Raw genomic sequence first — 18,275 nt, forward strand, 5'->3', positions numbered from 1 at the left:
ATTACTACCACCTATGACTATAAATGAAGTAATTATATATATAATTTCAGTCCACATTACTTAAGTGCACTATGATATAAAAGTGTTCATGCTTCATGGATTATCTACATTTCATTAAAACGTTAAAGTCTTGCCAAAGCCTTCAACTCTTAGGAAATCGCATGGGGGATTATAAATTGGATGAAACCAATAAACTTTCCAGTGCTATTATAAACTTAAAAATATATCTTCTTCCAGGTTCTGGACTACTTAATCATCATGGTTGAAAGGCTAGTGATCTACCTGAAATTTCTTACCTAAAACTTAAATGAAGGACTTAAAACCAACCTTTTTAATGGCTTTTTCAAAGAGAATGAGAAAAATAATTAATTCACTGTCTAATAACATGGTGGATTGTTTCGTTTTGTTTTTTAGAAAAACAAGACAAGCAGGGGGAGAGAGAAAAGAAGAGGGGGAGAGAGAATCTTAAGCAGGCTCCATGTCTATCAGGGAGCCTGTCTCGGGGCTCAGTCTCATGACCTGAGCCAAAAATCAAGAGCCAGATGCTTAACTGACTGAGCCACCCAGGTACCGCCGGTGGATTATATTTTAACCATGTAGTTAAAATAAATATCACCAAAAGCAATCTTAAGAAAGAAGAACAAAACCAGAGGCATCATGCTCCCTGATCTCAAACTTTATAACAAAGTTATAATAATCAAAACAGTATGGTATTGGCATAAAAGCAGACACACTGGTCAATGGAAGAGACTAGGGAGTCCAGAAATGGACCACAGGTATATGGCCAGTTAATTCAGGACAAAGGAGCCAGGACCATTTAGTCTCTTTGATAAATGAGGTTAGGGAAACTGAATAGCCACATGCAAAAATCGAACTCATATCTTACTTTATTCACAAGAATTAACTCAAAATGAATTAAGGACTTGAATGTAAGATCTGAAATCAAAACTCCTAGAAAAAAATAGGCAGTAAGTTCCTTGATAGATTAGTCTTGGAGACAATTTTTTTTACTCCAAAAACAAAAACAAGTGCAACTATATCAAACTGGGAAGCTTTTTTTTTTATATAGCAAAGCAAATGAGAAAGCAAACTACTGAATGGGAGAACATATTTGCAAACTATGTATTAGATAAGGGATTAATAACCAAATCAGATTTTTAAAAAACTTCTTTTAAACAAAAAAACAAAAACAAAAACAAAAACAAAACAAAACAAAACACCCTCCTACAACTCAATAGCAGGAGGGGAAAAAGATAAAAAATGATTTAAAAATGGACAAAGAATATAAAAGATATCTTTAAATAGATATGCTTTCGGGCAGCCCCGGTGGCGCAGCGGTTTAGCGCCGCCTTCAGCCCAGGGCGTGATCCTGGAGACCCGGGATCGACTCCCACATTGGGCTCCCTGCATGGAGCCTGCTTCTGCCTCTGCCTCTGCCCGCCCCCCTCTGTGTGTCTGTCATAAATAAAATTAAAAATAAATAAATAGATATGTTTCCCAAACAGATGGGCAACAGGTATATGAAAAGATGCTCAAGCTCAAGCACACCAATCATCAGTGAAATATAAATCAAAACTATAATGAAGTGTTACCTCATGTCTGTTAGGATGGGCAGAAATAAAAAATAAAAGGCAGAAAACAAGAGTTGGCAAGGGTGTGGACAAAAGGAAACCCTTGTGCACTGTTGGTGAGAGTGTAAACTGGTGGTGCAGCCACTCTGGAAAGGACTATGGACTTTAAAAAAATTGTAAATAAAAATACTAAAAGGTCCACCCAATTTCACTTCCTACAATTTCACTTCCTAGTATTTATCTGAAGAAAATGAACATACTATCTTGAAGAGTTATCTACACCCCCATGCTTATTGCAACATTATTTACAATAGCCAAGATATGGAAACAACCTATGTGCCTATAATTGGATGAATGGATATAGAAAATGTGATGTAATATATAGATACACACACAATGCAATATTAGCCAGGAAAAGGAAATTAGCAATATACAAACAGTGAAATAAACATGCAGAGCACAGACTAGTTTTTGTAATGGCAAACCATTAAACTAGGTCTGAGTCCTATTGGAAATAATCTACATTTTCTAAATCCTAGAAAAGAATAGGTTGTGCAATTTCTAATTATAAAACAATGTTAAGGGACACCTGGGTTGCTCAGTGGTTAAGCGTCGGCCTTTGGCTCAGGCGGAGACCTTGGGATCGAGTCCTGCATCGGGCTCCCTGCATGAAGCCTGCTTCTCCCTCTGCCTATGTCTCTGCCTCTCTGTCTCTCATGAATAAATAAATAAAATCTTTTAAAAAATATTAATACTGATGGTAGAAAGTGTAGTAAATAATAAAACATTACTTTTTAAACAACTGAACTAAAAAAATAATAAAAACCCATAAAGCAAAAAACAGAGAAAGGAAAGAAAACACTAAAATTGAAGACTGGAGGAATTTTTTGAGAAAAAATATTATATTTACATCAATAATAATACATATTATATTACATATAGGGCCATACTACTTAATGTGAATCTATTTTATTCAATAGATCATTTATTAAGACATTTGTATCCCATTGTAAATTCTCTAATCAGTGTGTCAAAAGTTAAACTTGGGTATTCAGTCAATTCCTACGTGTAATTAATAATAAAGTGTATTTGAGGAGTAGAGTTTCAATCCTCATACCTCAATAAATGGGGCTTGTTAGGGTTTCTATGGCAGTGAAAGATGTAATTATCTCAAGGGAGAGTAAAAATAGGCTGCATAATGTAAACAGCCTTTGTAGATTCTGGATCCATTACTTGTTAGCAATAGGACTCAGACCTAGTTTAATGGTTTGCCATTACAAAAACTAGTCTATGCTTTGCATGTTTATTTCATCTGTTTGTATATTGCTGATTTCCTGATGACCTTATTCTCTACCATACTTCAGCCACCACTGCCAAGTTCTAAACTTAGATTTTGGCATTCCAATAAATATTAATTTCTCTAAAAGTATAATTTCACTCTCCCAATTTCCTAAATTTCAACAGCAATCTCAGCTCAGTATAGAATGTATCAATCTCACCACATACTATTGTTTCTCACTTTTTTTTTTAATTTTTTTTTTATTTATTTATGATAGTCACACAGAGAGAGAGAGAGAGGCAGAGACACAGGCAGAGGGAGAAGCAGGCTCCATGCACCAGTAGCCCGACGTGGGATTCGATCCCGGGTCTCCAGGTTCGCGCCCTGGGCCAAAGGCAGGCACCAAACCGCTGCGCCACCCAGGGATCCCCGTTTCTCACTTTTTTATACCATCAACTTCTTCTTCTACCTAGTTTTGATTTCATTGGCCCTTACTTACAGCTTCAATTCTTATAATCAATCTAACCCAGTGATACTTCCTTAGGATAACCTCAACCCTGATTGAACTCACTTCTCTAGCTTATGGCTTCTATGGCTTCTCTATATGGCTACATGTGTTTAGATTCATACGATCATTCTTACTTTAAATACAGGATTATTATTTTCGCTAACACTGATAGCAGACTACATTTTTAGGCCAACACTGATACCAAAATAGCTTAAAGTGTGGGATGGACATACAAAAAACAGAACATTTTCTTAAAAGTAGGAATTTCTATGAAGATAGCAAGAATTTAAGGACTAAAAACTGATCTGAAGAAGTTGCTTTTGCTCCAAACATATTTGCCAATCATGATGAAATACAGCTGAGACACTGAGCTGTAGTTGTGAAGGCTCAAAGGACCCAGGGGAAATGTGGGCATATCCTTGAAGACAATGACAGGTTACAGTTGTCCATTCAGGGAAAATTGTAGTCCCAGTTTGCTTGAGTGGTCAAAGAAGCATGGATTCATTTAAACTTTTTCTATTTAGTAGTACCTCAGGTACTTGGCTAAACCAAAGGAAAGTGCAAATACTCTCTGAAAGAAAATGTGCATTTTAAAACATTGGTATGCACCTACAAGCCATTGTGAAAAGTTATCAGAGTACTAGGCAAAAGAAACCAAGCACAGCAAAAAGTTACCATGACTGAACCTAAGCAACAATGTTAAAGAGAAGGAGTAAAGAAAAGAAAAATCAGATACTGAACTTATTAGACCAGATACTAAAATATATCCATATTTAATATTTTTAAAGAAATGAAAGAAAAGGAAATTTCTCCAAAGAATCAGAAACTAAAAAATCACAATGCAGATCTAAAAAAAGAACAAAATTCTGATTATAATAATTACTATTCACAGATACCATGTAGTTATACTGCCAATAATCAGAGCAATTAGAAAATCTTATACAGAAGTTTTGGAGAAATCGATCCTTAATCTCACGACTTCTCACAAGGAACTGTGGGATCAGGTAATAGTAACATGCTATCTTTAATGTACTAAAAGAAAATAACTCCCACAAATGAAAAGGAAGGAGAAAGTCTGAGAGTACATAAATGAGAGAGTCTGGGACCAACAGGCATTTACTAGACAAAGTTCCAATGAAATGATAAAGAGCAAAAAATGATAATTATGTACATAAATGTAATTAAACATTAACTACATATACCAACATTTAGTGGAGGTTTTAGAAATGCAATTGAATTGAAAATATAAAACAATGACAAATAGTTTGGAAAGGGTTTAAATGCAGCTGGCAGGTTCTAAGGTCTTTGATTTGAGAAAGTAGAGGTATTCATTTTAGATTGATAATTATGTGTGGTTGTATTTTCTGTCAAGTGAGGAAAAGTTGGAATATGAATAAGACTTCAAAAAATAAGCATGAAAGAGAAAAAAAGTAAATGTAAAATGGACAAGAAGAATAAGAACCATAAAAGGAAAGATTTAAACCTAAATATATCAAAAACTACATGACATGAAGGTGTACTAAAGGCTTTAGTTAAAACAAAAGGAAAAAAATACACAGTTTAGATTAAAAACTCCAAATGTGCGACATTCAAAGAAGACAAGTTACACAGTTAGGAAATGGGCTGATAGTAAAACTTGGAACGATATACCAGGCAAACACCCAGCAAAAGAAATACAGTGTAGTTCCATTTGTTTAAAATAAATGGTAAGGCAAAAAGCATTTTTTGAGTTAAAGGATGTCACATCGTTGAAAGTAAAAATTTAATCGACTAGTCGGGTCTAAGAATTTTGCATTAGTATAAATTCCAATGAACTTAAGTCATCCAGAACAAGTTCTTTCAAAATGGCACAAATAAGCCTGAAAGTAATAATAAACAAAATCAGGAAAAGCTTTCTATTGGAAATTAAGGAATATACAAATTATTATTGGCTGTAGGAAAGTCAGAATAAAAATTTTAAAATATTTTGAATGAACAATAATGAAACAATATATTCTGATACTTGTGTGATGTAGTTATAACAGTACTTAACAGTGAAAAATGCCTTCAGTCCTACGTGAACAATTGACATATGACAGAGATGGCACGGTAGATCAGCCAGAGAGGAGGGGTCTCTTCAAAAAACTATGCTGAAAAAATTGGGTAGACTTAAGTAAGAATATGGTGTAGAATGATTTCCTAACAATATATAAAAAATTAGTTGTAGATGGATCCCAGAACAGACTATGTAAAACGAAACTATAAAATCTTAACAAAATATTACATGAGATTATCTTCACAATTTTAATATAGGGAAGAATTTCTTGGGAAAAAAAAAAAAAAGATAATCTTTGTAATATTAAGTTAAAACCTCTGTTCATCCAGAGAAGACCATATGAGCATAAGAGTCTGAAGTGAATGGTATTTGTAAGAAGTGTAACTTTTTTTTTCCGCCCAAGAGAGGTGGATTGTGTCAGAGGGAGGAGGAGAGGGACAATCTTAAGCAGGCACCACGCTCATCAGTGAGCTGAAACTCCTCGTGAGCTCAATCTTACAGCCCTGAGATCATTACTTGAGCCGAAACCAAGAGTCAGATGCTTCAATAAAGCTGTTAATTTTTTTTAAAGATTCGTTTATTTGAGAAAGAGAGAGAGAGAGAGAGATTGGGTGGGGGCAGAGGGAGAGAATCTTCAAGAAGACTCTCCGCTGAGGGCAAAGCACAACAAGGGGCTCGATCTTACCCTCCATGAGATCATGACCTGAGCTGAAACCAAGAGCCAGACACTTAACTGACTGAGCTATGCAGGTGTCTCAACTGTGAAAAATGTTTTAAAAATAATATGGAACAGTATACACTGGTACACAGTGCTGACAAGAATGTAAATCAGAATAACTATGAAAAATAAGCATAATCTGCTAAATATGATAATATCAATATACCTATGACCTAGTATTGCCAGTCATAGGATATAAACTGGAGATTATTTGCCCAGTTGCAAGAGTGTATCTGAATTAAAAGTGTCAATGGACTAAGATTTGTAACTACTTTATTAGAAACATCCAAGTTATTTAGCAAACATCAGGGTTAAAAAAAATCAGCTAAGTCAAGAGCATACTGTTGACATAAAGCTTTATTCCATACTAATATGGTTCAAAAGCATGCAAAATAAAATTATACTTTTTGGCAACACACCCCTTGTTTGGATGTTACATAGTAAGCATTTAATTCTCACAAAATCAATACCAATTAGAGAGGGAACAGAGACGGAGAGTTAAAAACTGAGAGAAATGTGGATAATTGATATATTGTTAATGTGTTATTTATTGAGCTACATTTCATGAGTTATGTACACTTTATATTTTTATTGTCATGTAAGTTCATGCTTTTTAGTAAATTGGTCATATATGGTTCATGCATTTTGCTATATTTGCCATTTTTCACAATAAAAAGAACAAGAGGTAGAAAAATACTTAGAAAATATGGATGATATTTAGACATGGCAGAAATTGACTTTAAAACTTTTGATAATATATTTAATACAATTATTTATAAGCATGTGTGTGTGTGTGTGTGTATTTTTTTAGTTAATGGGCTAGAAATGCTCAGTAATTCAATAATTCAAAAAAAGTATCAGGATTGGAAAAGATAAAAAATGTTGTTTTTCACAAATATGATTTTCTATATAGAAATTTTGGACAACTATCACCAAATTTTTTAAGGTGTTATTTATTTATTCGTGAGAGACACAGAGAGAGAGAGAGAGAGAGAGAGAGAGGCAGAGACACAGGCAGAGAGAGAAGCAGTCTCCCTGCAAGGAGCCCGATGCAGGACTTGATCCAGGGACTCCAGGATCACGCCCTGGGCCGAAGGCAGGCACCCAACCCCTGAGCCACCCAGGTGTCCCCACCAAATTATTTTAAATAAAATTCAGCAGTATTCTATGGTCAACTTATTTTTTAACAAAGCAGGAAAGAATGTCCAATGGGGGGGAAAAAAAAGACAATCTCTTCAGCAAATGGTGTTGGGAACCTTGGACAGCCACATGTAGAAGAATGAAACAACCATTTTCTTACACCATACACAAAAATGGACTCAAAACGGATGAAAGACCTAAATATGAGACAGGAATCCATCCAAATCCTAGAAGAGAACACAGGTAGCAACCTCTTTGACTTCAGCCACAGGAACTTTTGCCTAGACACATCTCCAAAGGCAAGAGAAACAAAGGTAAAAATGAGTTCTTGGGACCTCATCAAGATAAAAAGCTTTTGCAAAGCAAAGGAAATAGTCAACAAAACCAAAAGACAGCCTACAGAATGTGAAACTTTTGCAAATATCTTATCAGATAAAGGGTTGGTATCCAAAACCTATAAAGAACTTATCAAACTCAACATCCAAAAACCAAATAATCTAGTCAAGAATTGGGCAGAAGACATGAACAGACATTTCTCCAAAGACATCCAAATGGCCAACAGGCACATGAAAAAAAATGTGGGCATCAGGGAAATACATTAAGATAAATCTAAGTTTAAAGCAAAAGGAAGGTTACTACACCCATTCCTCACGGAGTATTTTGTTTTATAAACAGAGAATTGGTTAGCAAATTAACAACGTTATGGTTGAGAAAGCAGAATTTGCAAGAAATTGTCACAGCTGTATTTGTTTTACTGGCAGAATTATAAAGGCACCTCCTTTAATCCTCAAGTATGTCCAAATTCGGAAGATTAATTATATAGTCATTATAAACAGGAGCATTAGGCATTTATAGGTGGTGCTCTAATCTGAACTTGAAGGTATCAGGAAAGATATTACTGGTGAAGTGGCATCAGTGCCTCATTGGACCTGAGTTATAATCTGGACTCATCCAAGAGAAATTAGAGGTGTGTGACACAAAGCCACAACATGTCAATACTCAGAAAAAGCAGAGAGCATTTCTTTGGATAATTGAAAAAAAAATTAGAATGGCTGAAGACCAGAGTACAGGGATTGTGCAAGAGACATAGAAGAGTTCTAATGGATGAGGTTGGATCAATGAGCAAGAGCCAGACCCGCACCATTGGAGGAGTTTGAAGACTATTTGAGGAGGATGAAGAGGCTATATAGAGACCACATATGTTCATAGTAAGTGGAGGAGCAGAAATAGGATTGCATATTGGACTAACTTCAAAATCCTGCTCTTCTTTATATATATATATGATGACCAGTTATATATATATATATAACTAGAATTCTGGGGGCTGCTAAAATTTTCAGAGAGTGCAGAGGAATAGAAATGAGGGCACTGAGAAGAATCAGAGTGAAGGAAAGAGATGAGGAAGGCATGGCATGGTGCCCTGCAAGCCGAGGGGGAGAAAGATTTAAAAGGGGAAATGTTCAACAGCATCATATACTCCAGAGAAGTCACATAAGGTAAATAGACATGAGATTCTTATTTAGGCTATTTAGGAGTAAAAACTAAATTGAAATCAAGGGTGACTTATGTACTCCTAGGTCTATTTATGCAAATTTTTCTCACACCCGACATCTAAGCAAGATAAGACAAGGTCATCATCAGTGTCTTCTTGCTCTTCACATTTCTACAACAGATTGGTCCCAGGGGCTATTGATATTTCCTCCCAGCTGTGCCTGAAATATACTCATTTTTCTTTTTTTTTCGGCTCCTTCCTTTCTTTATAAATCAGTCTCTTGTTTCTTAAAAAAGTCACTTTAGCTGCTTAGAAGTAGTGAAGTGTATAAAGTTCTGTTGTCATTTTATATCTAGTTGAGAAAGAACAGCCTTCTGTAGAGGCAGTCCTAGGAACAGATTCACACCTCTGACATGAAAAGACCAGACTAAACATGTATTATAAAAGTAGTGTAAAAATCTATAATTATCAAATTATTTTTAATACATTAATAATGCCTAGAAAAAGACAACAGTTCTCTTTCGAGTCGTTCAAAATGCAATACTTGCATTAATTTTCTATTGGTCTATCTTCAAACCATTCACATTTAAAAATTTTAAGGCCTATGAAAAGAAAGCAAAGTTTTCTTAAGAAAATGGTTACTTAATCCTACACATACTGCAAGTGGTTAAGGCAGGGGTGGTATTACAGAGTGGTTACGGAAATAAGAGAGCAGCTCTGACATTACTGGATCTGTAACTTGGACAGTTTACTTAACTAATTCTGGCTTCAGTTCTTTTTGTAAATTGCGACTGTAATTGTGTCTGCCATATGTAATTGCTTCGAAGCTTAAATAAATTCCCAGCACAAACTAATTGCTCAATAAATATTAGTTATTACTAATCTATATACTTTATTTTTATAAGAATTATATAATTTATTGTGACTCAGTTTTCATTTTTACTTTCTACCTTGAACTTCCGTAAATTTACAAAACCAAGTCTGGTAGTGAATATGGTTAGCAGTTTTGATTTTATATACAGATTGCTATTAAGAACGTCAAATAAACTTCTAATCTTATAAGAGAAGGCAGCGTTGCCGATGTTTCACATAAAAAAGTCACTTTACTTTTATCCTCCTGTTTTTAATTATTTTCTAAACTTCCTATGCTAGTTTACATATTCCTTTTCAGTCTTTAATTAAATATTAAACAGATTCTGTAATTGACAATAGAGACACATAATACAAAACATAAGAAATTTTCCTTAAAATCTCTCTAATGTTTTATTATTTCTCCCATTCCTCAGTTTTTAACCTCTGTTCCATTCAAACAGAAACACTTTACAGTTTCCTTTTTTGCCAAGGATCCGTCTTCTGCTTTCCATTCACTTCAACAGACTCCTTCACATGATAGTTTTATGAACTTATTTTCCACACGGCTGTATGTAGAAGAAAATTTGGTGTTGAAGCATTTCTTCCATATTACCAGACAGTATTGAATTTGTCGTAGACCAATTTGTTGTGAGGCATGATGCCACATTTTAGTGTTGTGCAAATAAATATGTCCTGGCATTGTCAATGATTAAGACGAAATGCACCATTCCATTAGGCCAATATACTCAGCACATTTCTGATTCATTCATATCTGGCAACAAAACCCTTGTGCAAACACTGAGGGTGAGCATCCATAGAAACCAGATATTTGCAGAAAGGTGTGTGTTTAAAGATATAAAAATCAGAATGAAAACTGAAATTGCATTCCGTTGACAAAATTAGTTCCAATTTTTTTAAAGTGCACTTAGAGAACATGTACCTAAGAAATGTACAAAAAAATAAAATAAAAAATAAAATGTAGCTAGACAATATCTAATGTGAAATCTTTTCATTCTGTAAGGTAATAAATAGACTGCATGCCACTGTGCATTGAATCCCCAGGAACCATCATCCCAAACCAATACATGTTCATTCTGCTCTCATTCTTTGAAGGGCAAAAAACTGTGTAGTTATAAAGTGCTACAAACATATGAAATCCTTTCCACTTGTGGTTGGCTGGTGGAAATTCAGTGTAGAAGAGAGGAAGGGAATCTGCTTGGCTTTTTCCTTACCATAGTGGACAAGGAAAATAAAAAGATTTTGAAAACTTGAAGACTCACTAAAAATATTATATATGTATTTTGTGGTTCAAAAGTGGAACTCACAGCTGTTCTATCTATAATTACACATACATAGCCTCCTTTCTTATTACAGTGTTGAAAAAAAATCAGTGATACCCAGAAATGAGAGTTTAAACAAAACAAAACAAAACAAACACCTCTTATGGTTTAAATGATCTGAAATGTTTTTATTTTCTCCTGCTTAGGGATAACAGCTTCTAAAGCTTTTTGCTTTCAGTATATAACTTTCTAGAATATTTTCTCTCCCAAAAAGAGAAACAGGGATCTAGAGTTTTTCTTGTTCATACAAATTGACATCTTAAGTTTTAGCATTTATTAAATCATTTTTTTAAAATTTTTTGTATGCTGAAATTTCTTAAACTCTTGATACTCTGTTGAGGTTACTAATACCCAGGTCTGTGACAAGTGCAAGTGACTTTATCACCTCAGTAATGGCAACAGACATAAGGTCATGTGCACGTGATAGGCTCTGAACAGACCCAGACACTCTAGAGCATTCTTTCTACTTGCAGTGTATTCACTTCTCACTCTTTCTTTTCTCCTAATAGTTTTTGCTTTGACGGGTCAAGAGAGAGAATTTCAGAGTCAAGCTCAAAAGTTCTAGAGAGGTAATTTATTTTTATTTGGAGGGAAAAAATATAAGTATGCTACAGGGCAACCAGAAACCCAAAGTAATGTTGAACCTCTTGGCTCTAATGTACAATTATGTTCTCAGGTATACTCTCTGTACCTTGTATTTTCCTCTGACACAGTAAGATAACCACACTTCAGTGAATATTTCAAGGTAAATTATTTCCAGAAATGTAACAGTAAAAGGAAGAACACTGTATTCCTTTGCCACCGTATCATGTAATGGTAATTTTCTAGCTACTTCACCTAACTCCCTTGTAGGTCAAAGAGAACATGTCCTTTCCATGGATATTTACTTTGGCATAATCTCACCTCTTATTTCCTCCATCTTCACTAACCTTGCTGAAGTGAGAGGCTCCTAACCAGACAAAATCCACCTTGTGTTAAAGTTGGTCAAGAGGAAGACAGCATTCTAGATGTGGCTGAGGAAACAGATCTATCTCTGTATTATTGCTCAGCAATTCTGGTCTCAGTTCTCTCATTTCTCTGGTTTCTTCTTCAACAGAGAGACACTGACAGAGTTCTCAGTTTCTCTCTTTCTCTGTTTTTCCCCTTAAACTCTCAGACACTTGATTTTTCAGTTAAAGAATTAGGAGATTCAAAGCACAACTAAAATGTCTGCAAAAATTAACATGTTATCATTATTACAGAATAACTACATGATGGTTTGTTTAAATAAACCATCAATCAAAATATTTGGGTCAACTCTGTGCTATGTTTCTGTTAGAAAAGAACTTTTCCCCCCCAACAGTGCTCTGTTGAATATTAACAGAGCAAAGTTGTAATATATTACAAAAAATAAAATAAAATAAAGCTCCTCACATATCTTTTGTGGCAGTTTGATGTCCTGCAAAGTTGTTTGTCTCTTGTTTATAAACAGCACTAATTGTGTTAGCACATTGCATGGCCTGCTCATTTCAATGTTTGGTCCTATAATTGCAACCATAAAGGTTTACACATAAACATCCATTTATGTATTGTTTTTGATCATAGTGGAGTAGCTCATCTGTGAAAGAGGAGCTCCTGGCACATCAGTCTGTAGCCCAGTGGTTGTAAACTGTAATGCTTGCAGTTTTGGCTTGCTGCTTCTGATCCAGTCCAGATTTTCTGCAATAGCCAAGAAAATATGGCATATTTATTTATGCTGTATTTATTATGGCCAATGGATAAGAAAAGACAGGAGATACCTAAAAATACTGAGAAGTTAGCTTTCATATACTATGCTTCCTTGCATATTATCTCATTTAATTCTCACATAAACCACGTGTTAATATTAATATAAAGTTGATATGAAAAGCCTTAAGTTTAGAGACATGAAGTGAATTCCCCAAATTCTCATAGCCACTTAGCAGGGGGCCTGGATTTGGCTGTGGGCTGTTTTCTCAGTGCCTGCCATACTCCACCAATGAGTAGAGCATATGTTTAGCCACTCATCTTTCAAAAATGTTTTTGCCTATAATTCTTGGTTCCTGACATCATTTACTGAGTCCTGTTCTCAGAGACAGATGAGTTGGCCACAATTTCATCTTTTCCCAAGGCAGAAAGTTCTGAAAAGCAGCACATTTATAGAACAGAGGAACAGCCCTGCTTTTGTATTGTGTTTGAACCTCTTTGCTTAATTTAATAATCCCTTTACTCGTTTTAAAAAATGAGTGCAGTTGTTTTCCATTTTTCTTAACATAAAAATAAAAAAAGAGAGAGATAGGGTAACCTGTGGGAAAGAAGGAGATGATTTAGCTATCTGGCTTAAGACTAGATTGGTTAGGTTTTGATGGAAACCTAAGTCAGAATGAGAGCCAGGAACTGAATTTTCTTCCCATTTGCAGAGCAAGGACTTGGTAGAGAAAGCCTGGTTCTCATTCTCAGTTTTCAGAAGAGGATACTCATGACCTATATATACTTTTGGGGTTAGCCATGTGCATTATCTTATTTTTTATATTAGAATTTGAGTTTTGCAAGAATTTTGTTAAATTACTCAATTTTGTCAAATTGTGAGTTAGGAAAAGCTTACTAAGCATCTTTACCACTTTCTACCTAATTCTCCAGGCAGTATCTCTGGTCATGTAAGATCCTCTTTTTTATTCTTTCCAAGCTCCATTGATCCTCTCTTTTCTTCATTTTACACCAGTGCATTATATCCCCTTTGCCACTGCCTTAGCACAAGTGCACATCAAATCTCTCTTACACTAGAGGGATTTCTAGTTGATCTTTCTCATCCTTTATATTGTTCCCACAATGATTTTTAAATGGAAAATTGGAAGATGGTGTTCTCAAATCTCTCTGCTCCCTTTCCTTGCAAAATGAAATCTCAATTTGGTAACCCAGCCTCTATAGACTTATTAAAATAATTCTTAGTGATTTGCAAACAAGAATTGATGACTCAAAATAAAATTTCTAGTTAGAATATCATACATAGATGCACAAAGTTGTTCGATGTAACAATTCACAGAAGAAAAAAGATGATGGCCATGTTCTTGAAATTGTTCTCCCTAACTATGAAAGAAGTATGGGGGGAGAATAGAATAGCAAATCTGAGAGATGCTAGAGTAGATTTTGTCTTCATTCAAGAAAAATGTTGAATAATGATCATCCTTGTTGTTCTCTGAGGCTTGGTTGAATCATCTCTCTTAGGTAGATTTTCGAATGAAATTCTAAAGTAGGGAAAGAAAAAATGAGGTCAATCTACAGAGTTTGGAAAGTTAAAAGTATCTAATTGCTTTATACCTATGCCAGACATTTTTAATATGAAGGGCATTAATTATGGCTGGGGTTTTCCAATCATGTTGCCATGATTTGGCCTTTTGGTACAAGGAATAGTTTAAAAATGTTTTTCACACCCTCTAATTTTGTTTCCCAAGATCTATTTTTAGATTAGGTAGATGAACCCGTTTATGAAGTTCATTCCAGAAGTGTTCACGTGATATTTTCCTTTTGAAAGTTGAGCCCATAGGTGTGGTTATAGTCAGTGTTGTTTAAAGAGGGATTTTAAGGACTTGCCTGATGAATAGCTCAAAATTATTTGAGTTTAAAACTATCTTGGTATGTTACAAATGCTTTCATTTGAAAGCTTTTAATTATGCTTCGATTTTTTTTTAGGGATATTGTTAAGTAATGTAAGATTTAAAGTTAAATTAATGAAAAATAGGTTAGAAAGTAGATAAAAAGTTAGAAGAAAGGGTCTTCCAAAGAAAACAGACTATGTAGTCTTACAAACATTTGCATCAAGGTTTTCATAAAAATTTCCTAAAACTTATTGGCAGTGGTGGTGGTGGCCATTAGGTCAGGTTAACTTCCTGATTAATGCTATCTAAACAGCTGAATGAAACTATTATAGTGAAAGATTAAAAGAAATGTATTATTTGTCCACATTGTTTCTTCTGTGTAACCCTAAGGAAAAAGACTGCCTTAGGAAAGTAAGTATAGACACTTGCAAATCATAATTATTGGCAAAAAATTTTTAAAAACTCAAGTTCTTCAAGTTCTCTTTTCTGATAGTGTATAAACCATTTATTTCTCTGGGATTTAGTATTATGAGTTATGGTATGGAGTAGATGATCACTGCAGATTCGTTAAGCCTGAAGTACTCTGATCTAGTAACTAACTAAGAAATTAATATCTTTTTTTATAAAGATAATATCTTTTTTTATAAGGATGGAAGGTAACTCCATCCTTTATTCTTTACCTGCCAGGTAGTCTTTCATTTCCTAACATATAGAAGTTCTATTTTTTAAAGATTTATTTATTTATTCATGAGAGACACACTCTGAGAGAGAGAGGCAGAGACACAGGCAGAGGGAGAAGCAGGCTCCCCAGGGAGCCCGATGTGGGACTCCATCCCAGGACCCCAGGATCATGACCCGAGCTGAAGCCAGGCGCCCAACCGCTCAGCCACCCGGGCGTCCCTAGTAGGCCTATTAACATTGAAAGTATCTATCCAGACAGCCTTTCAAGTAGCTTTTTTGATTTAACACATTGAATTAAAAATCTATATCACATTTAATTGGCAACACGTGTTGATTTCACTCAGCTCTTTCAAACAAGACCATTTCTTTATAGTCTTTACATGGCTGTTTTTTAACAGTTGGTGTAATAAAAATGTATTTTAAAAGTTTCAAAGATTTCATATAGATAGCCATAAAATGTAACACCACCAACAAAAACGAAGTATATAAAAGACAAATTAGTCCTTTTTCACTTGATTGGTCTACTTTCTCAGATTTGTCTTGTTTTTAAGCACAAAGTTATTTTTTAAAAAATTTCCCAAGAACGAATGAGCCAGAATTTCACAGAGTTCCAGAAATCACAGCAACCACATGAATGCAGTATGGGGGCTGGGGGTGGGGGTTCCAGTGGGCTATGGACAGGAAACTACCATGGATGAACTTTGGGGCAAGTTTACCACATAAAACCCTTCAAACAACACTGCATAGCCTTGTGGCTCCTTGAGTTTTGTAAGGTTCAGAAGATGGATGAAAAGAGATACAAGTTTGGCAGAACATTTGTGAAAGCAGTGCTGCGAGGGCAATGTTGAGAGAATCAAGAGGCCTCAGTCTAGAATTAAATCATCTGCCACTTGTGTAATTAGCCTGATAGTGCAGTTAATCTTCTTCCCGGTTTCCTTCTCCGTAAATGTGTGGATGAGAAAAGTTTTCCTTTTTATCTTATAGAAGTACATGGTTAAAACAGGTAGTGTACTTGAAAGTGCTTTTTGAAAAGTATCAAGTAAATTACAATTCTATAATATTGTTGATAATTAAATAAAGATAACCAACAGAGAAGGGAAATTAAGTGCTACTAGCCAGAGAACTAAGTTTCTTAAACATAGTACCTAATCTAAAATTAAAATTAACAGTAACTTAAAAAAAAAAAACTGTTAAGGTAATCTTTTTTAGCTTCATTTCACCAGTGAGAAAACAAGCATCTGTGTGCTCCTACAGTTTATTTAGTACAGCTAGAGTTCAAAACTAGGACTGATGATAGTCAAAATTGTTTTTTGAGTTCCTGGTAAATTCCAGGTATCACATGGAATTTATTTACTTTGCATCTCATAATAAGTATTGTGCTAAAAATTCCTTAGGTAGAGTTGGAATTCAGACTAAGTCTGTGGATTTCTATGTTTCTGTTTTTCAGTTTGTCAAAATCACCATTACATTTTCTTCCATAATTTGGTTCTTTTAGAACTGCAAACTTGTCTTACAAAATTACTACATATAAGGAATAAAGCATCTCAAGTAAGCACAGATTCTCAAAATACATTTTGGGATTTCATGTTAAATATTACTATTTTCTAACAGAAAACAGTCTAGCACATCTATGAAAAAGTTTTTAACATCTATGCCTATAAACTGCTAGTCTGGGCTAACCTTTAAAAAAAGTTCTCAGTAATTCTAGTAGCTTCCTAACTTACTATTGAGAGGAATTATTTATGAAAGGCACAGTATGCCCCCAGGCATTATTCTCTTTGGAATATAGGTCAAATCAGTGGTTGGTTGAATAGGTTAAATAGTTTTATTAAAAAATGTGTAAGACATTTTCTACTCATCACAGAAATATCATAATTAACCATTTTCTGTGATTTTACAAGTAATTTTTACACCTGAAATTCCCATTGAACTTGGTTAATAAATTAAAACAAACTTTTCCTTCAATTATTTGTCTAAATTAGTACCATCAGCTTTTTATTGAGATATTCCTACCCTAACTACAATTTGGTACATGCAGAATATTCCTACCCCCTTCCAACTAGAAAATCGGTATATGATATAAAAAAGCCAGAAAGAGGACAGGGATCTAGGGAGGAAGACTTTTTTTTTTTTTTTTTTTTTTTTGGTCTGAGACATACAGCATAGAATATCATGACTAAATTCAAGAAGAGAAAATAAAAGCAACTAAAAATATGAGGGCTTTCTACATGACATGCAGGCAATAAAAACAAAACTGAAAAATAGTAACAAATATTTTAAGAGTTGACTTGGGTAACAAGAATCGTTCACAATCTTATGTCTGATATTGCATAGAGGAAGTGTGTTCTTTTCATTCATATCTGAGTGTCACATATTTATATAAATGCAGGCGATTGCTATTATCAGACACCTGATTACAGTGGTCTACACAGAAATGAGCCTATTTTTCTCATGTAACAAGAAACCCAGAAGTAGGCAGTCACTAGTATTGTTTCTGTAGTTCAGGATATGAGGGCCAAGTTTCTGTGTTTCTCTTAGCCTTTTCACCCTGGTCCTAATATGGCTGCTGTAGCTCTGTCCATCCATATGTGAAGCAGCAGGAATTAGGATGCAACAAGAGCAATAAAGGATGCTTTCCAACTGAGTCACAGGTCTTTAAAGTGCTTCCCCTAAAACTTCATCCAAGAACTACTTCTATTTCCTTGGCATCCTCATTGCTAGGAGGCTGGACCATGGAGTTTGACACTGGGAAATTTGCCAGTAACACAAAAATAAGGATTCTAATACTCATGACAAAGATGAGAATGTATGTGGGAGAAACACACAGTAATTTTTTGTACCTACAGCCTAAGGAAACTTTCACAACTGATCGAGTGAGAAAGGTTATATATTTGTTGATTATTAAATTTAGACCAGTAATGATAGCATGAGTTCAATTATTAGATGGAACAGTGAGATTTAAAAGTTGGTATTTTCCATCAATCCATTAAAACACATTATAAAGAGGAAATTCATTTAGTCAGTTAAATAATTACAAGCATCAGTTTCAAGTTTTCATCAAGGAAT

The sequence above is a fragment of the Canis lupus genome, chromosome 18 (assembly GCF_003254725.2).
Source record: "Canis lupus dingo isolate Sandy chromosome 18, ASM325472v2, whole genome shotgun sequence".
Classification (NCBI taxonomy): Eukaryota; Metazoa; Chordata; class Mammalia; order Carnivora; family Canidae; genus Canis; species Canis lupus.